The sequence below is a fragment of the Tasmannia lanceolata genome, unplaced genomic scaffold, assembly GCF_043159265.1.
Source record: "Tasmannia lanceolata isolate RefF3 unplaced genomic scaffold, GAP_Taslan_0.1 ptg000064l, whole genome shotgun sequence".
In the NCBI taxonomy this organism is placed as follows: Eukaryota; Viridiplantae; Streptophyta; class Magnoliopsida; order Canellales; family Winteraceae; genus Tasmannia; species Tasmannia lanceolata.
The window spans coordinates 617,501-622,500 of record NW_027518741.1 but is presented as its reverse complement, the minus strand read 5'-3'; positions in this window follow the sequence as shown (position 1 = coordinate 622,500).

Sequence of the window (5,000 nt, the reverse complement as noted above, 5' to 3'; positions counted from 1 at the left end):
GGCCATGGCATATGGTGGGGAATGGACCACGGTTGCCAAGGCTAGGCATATAGAGAGGAATTGCATTTTTGCCCGGATAGGCACCGGAATGCTTGGCCTTGGCTTGCCATAGCAGGGCATTGCTGGGTTGGGCTCCCTTGGCCTTCCGGGGGCCTTGGACGCTGTCTTGGGAAGACCATGGGCACAAGGCCATGGCATATAGTGAGGAATGGACCACGGTTGGCAAGGCTAGGCATATAGAGAGGAATGGACCACGGTTGCCAAGGTTGCGCAAGTTTTGGGCATTTTTTGCCCGGATATGCCCAAGTATGCCCCGATAGGCCCGTTACGCCCCGGTATGAACGCGTATGCCCGGATAGACTCGGTATGCCTTGGGATACATGCGTATGCCCCGATAGGCTTGGTACGCCCCGATATGCGCACGTGTGCCCCAGTAGGGCTCGGTATGCCCCGGTATGTACGCGTGTGCCCCGATAGGCCCGGTATGCCCCGATATGCACACGTGTGCCCCAATAGGGGTCGGTATGCCCCGGTAGGTACGCGTGTGCCCCGTAATGCACGTTTCGCAGATCTCCCCGCATGTCCCGCCCCTATATGTAATACTTACTTACTTACTTACTTTCTTTCTTGCTTGCTTGCTTGCTTGCAATGGTTGGGAGTGCCCGGCATGCCCCGCTGCAGAGACCAAGGGCGCAATGACTTGGCACCGCGGATGCCGGGACTCCGGCACTTCCCGTGGCACTGATGGTTGGTTCCAAAGACAAAAGGCCGTGCAAGGCCACCGCACCGCGGATGATTTTGCTCGTGCTGGCGCCGTTGTGTGGCCAAAGAACATGCGCGAATGCTCGTGTCGGAAGGGTTGGTGTCCTGGCCCCGCGGGTGTCACGAATGCTCGGTTGCGAAGACCATGGGACCAGAGCCATGGCACGTCGGATGATGGCTCCAGCTGGCGCCCCGGCACTTTCTGTGGCATTGATGCTCGGTTTCAAAGACAAACGTGCGCAGGGCCAGGGGACCGCGGATGACTGCTCGTGCTGGCCCCGTTGGGCAGCATTGATGGTCGGTTGCAAAGAAAATGCGCGATTGCTCGTGTCGGGGCCCGGCAAGCCAAGGCCAAGCGAGCCATGGCAACGCGGATGATGGCTCCAGCTGGCGCCCCGGCACTTTCTGTGGCATTGATGCTCGGTTTCAAAGACAAACGTGCGCAGGGCCAGGGGACCGCGGATGACTGCTCGTGCTGGCCCCGTTGGGCGGCATTGATGGTCGGTTGCAAAGAAAATGCGCGATTGCTCGTGTCGGGGCCTGGCAAGCCAAGGCCAAGCGAGCCATGGCAACGCGGATGATGGCTCGCTAGTGCTGGCGCCGTGCACAGTGGCCTCGCACACTCGCCCTGCACGCTTCCCTTGCACGCAGCCTTGCACACTAGCCTCGCATGCGAGCCTTGCACCCTAGCCATGCAAACTAGCCTTGCACGGTAGCCATGCACACAAGCCGTGCACATTAGCCATGCGCACAAGCCCCGCACACTAGCCTTGCGCACAACCCTTGCACACAAGCCATGCACTCGAGCAATGCACACAAGCCTTGCACTCAAGCAATGCACACAAGCCCTGGACACTAGCCTTGCACACGGGCCTGGCACACAAGCCTTGGGCACTAGCCTTGCGCACTAGCGTTCCACATGAGCCTTGCACACTAGCCTTGGACACTAGCCTTGCACACAGGCCTTGCACACTAGGCATGCTTGGGCGAGCTGATCCCGCATCAAGTCGACGGGTCTAGGCATTCTTGGGCGCAGATCCCGCATCGTCTCGTCGCGTCTGGGCGCAAACACGTCGCGTCTCGTTGCCTCTTCAGAAGTCGTCGCTAACAGCACCTTTGGTTGCCACTGGTGGTTAGGCTGGTTGGTTGCGCAAACCCTATAGGAGGGTGGCATGCTGGTGGGCGTTTTTGCCCGGATAGGCACTAGAATGTGCAGATTTTGGGCGTTTTTGCCTGGATAGGCTAAGGAATGGGCATGCTTTGGGCGTTTTTGCCCGGATAGGCACCGGAATGCTTGGCCTTGGCTTGTCCTAGCAAGGCATTGCTGGGTTGGGCTCCCTTGGCCTTTTGGGCGCCTTGGACGATGTCTTGCGAAGACCATGGGCACAAGGCCATGGCATATGGTGAGGAAAGGACCACGGTTGCCAAGGTTAGGCACCGGAATGCTTGGCCTTGGCTTGCCAAAGCAGGGCATTGCTGGGTTGGGCTCCCTTGGCCTTCCGGGCGCCTTGGACACTGTCTTGGGAAGACCATGGGCACAAGGCCATGGCATATGGTGGGGAATGGACCACGGTTGCCAAGGCTAGGCATATAGAGAGGAATTGCATTTTTGCCCGGATAGGCACCGGAATGCTTGGCCTTGGCTTGCCATAGCAGGGCATTGCTGGGTTGGGCTCCCTTGGCCTTCCGGGGGCCTTGGACGCTGTCTTGGGAAGACCATGGGCACAAGGCCATGGCATATAGTGAGGAATGGACCACGGTTGGCAAGGCTAGGCATATAGAGAGGAATGGACCACGGTTGCCAAGGTTGCGCAAGTTTTGGGCATTTTTTGCCCGGATATGCCCAAGTATGCCCCGATAGGCCCGTTACGCCCCGGTATGAACGCGTATGCCCGGATAGACTCGGTATGCCTTGGGATACATGCGTATGCCCCGATATGCGCACGTGTGCCCCAGTAGGGCTCGGTATGCCCCGGTATGTACGCGTGTGCCCCGATAGGCCCGGTATGCCCCGATATGCACACGTGTGCCCCAATAGGGGTCGGTATGCCCCGGTAGGTACGCGTGTGCCCCGTAATGCACGTTTCGCAGATCTCCCCGCATGTCCCGCCCCTATATGTAATACTTACTTACTTACTTACTTTCTTTCTTGCTTGCTTGCTTGCTTGCAATGGTTGGGAGTGCCCGGCATGCCCCGCTGCAGAGACCAAGGGCGCAATGACTTGGCACCGCGGATGCCGGGACTCCGGCACTTCCCGTGGCACTGATGGTTGGTTCCAAAGACAAAAGGCCGTGCAAGGCCACCGCACCGCGGATGATTTTGCTCGTGCTGGCGCCGTTGTGTGGCCAAAGAACATGCGCGAATGCTCGTGTCGGAAGGGTTGGTGTCCTGGCCCCGCGGGTGTCACGAATGCTCGGTTGCGAAGACCATGGGACCAGAGCCATGGCACGTCGGATGATGGCTCCAGCTGGCGCCCCGGCACTTTCTGTGGCATTGATGCTCGGTTTCAAAGACAAACGTGCGCAGGGCCAGGGGACCGCGGATGACTGCTCGTGCTGGCCCCGTTGGGCGGCATTGATGGTCGGTTGCAAAGAAAATGCGCGATTGCTCGTGTCGGGGCCTGGCAAGCCAAGGCCAAGCGAGCCATGGCAACGCGGATGATGGCTCCAGCTGGCGCCCCGGCACTTTCTGTGGCATTGATGCTCGGTTTCGAAGACAAACGTGCGCAGGGCCAGGGGACCGCGGAGGACTGCTCGTGCTGGCCCCGTTGGGCGGCATTGATGGTGTGTTGCAGAGAGCATGTGCGATTGCAAGTGTCGGCCGGGTTTGGGTTCCCTTGGGCTTTCGGGTGCCTTGGACGCTGTCTTGCGAAGACCATGGGCACAAGGCCCCGTCCTGGCCCCTTGTTCGATTCGCTCTCGTCTTGCGCTTGCTTCCAAGGTCCTCCATGACCTTCCCCATGGCCTTGCTAGATCCCCCCCATGACGCATGACCTCTGTCCGTTGATTGGTTTTGAGTGCACACCATGCCCGGCTTGGCACCGTGTTGTCGCGTGAGTGGCATTTGGATCGTGCATGCTGGTGGGCTACCTGCCAATGCGCACAAGCCTTGCACACTAGCCTTGCGCACGAGCCTTGCACAAAAGCCTTGGACACAAGCCTTGCGCACAAGCCATGCGCACAAGCCTTGGACGCTAGCCTTGCACACAAGCCATGCATACAAGCCTTGCTCACAAGCCTTGGGCACTGGCCCATCGCAGTAGCCTTGCACACAAGCCTTGCGCACTAGCTTTGGGCACGAGCCTTGCGCACTTGCCTTGGGCACTAGCCTTGCACACAACCCTTGGGAACTAGCCTTGCGCACCAGCCTTGCCCACAAGCCTTGCACACCAGCCTTGCACACTAGCCTTGCATACAAGCCTTGCACACTAGCCTTGCACACAGGCCATGCTCACTAGCCTTGGGCACTAGCCTTGCACACAGACCTTGGGCACTAGCCTTGCGCACTAGCCTTGCCCACGAGCCTTGCACACTAGCCTTGCACGCAGGCCTTGCACGCTAGGCATGCTTGGGCCAGCAGCTCCCGCATCAAGTCGGCGGGTGTAGGCACGGTTGGGCGCAGATCCCGCATCGCCTCGTCGCGTCTGGGCGCAAACCCGTCGCGTCTCGTTGCGTCTTCAGAAGTCGTCGCTAACAGCACCTTTGGTTGCCACTGGTGGTTAGGCGGGTTGGTTGCGCAAACCCTATAGGAGGGTGGCATGCTGCGGGGCGCTGGAATGCGCAGGCTTAGGGCGTTTTTGCCCGGATAGGCACTGGAATGTGCTGGTTTTGGGCGTTTTTGCCTGGATAGGCTAAGGAATGGGCATGCTTTGGGCGTTTTCCCCGGATAGGCACTGGAATGGGCTGGTTTTGGGCGTTTTTGCCTGGATAGGCTAACGAATGGGGCATGCTTTGGGCGTTTTTGCCCGGGTAGGCACTGGAATGCCTGGCCTTGGCTGGGCATTGCTGGGTTGGGCTCCCTTGGCCTTTCAGGCGCCTTGGATGCTGTCTTGTGAAGACCATGGGCACAAGGCCATGGCATATAGTGGGGAATGGACCATGGTTGCCAAGGTTAGGCAATATAGAGGGCGGTGGGCGAGTAGGCCATGGCGTCACTTGTTTGCCCGTGTTTGCTCCCTTTGTGCGTTGTTTGGTTTTGGGAGCACACCTACCTTGCTAGGCTCGGCGGCTTACCCCTG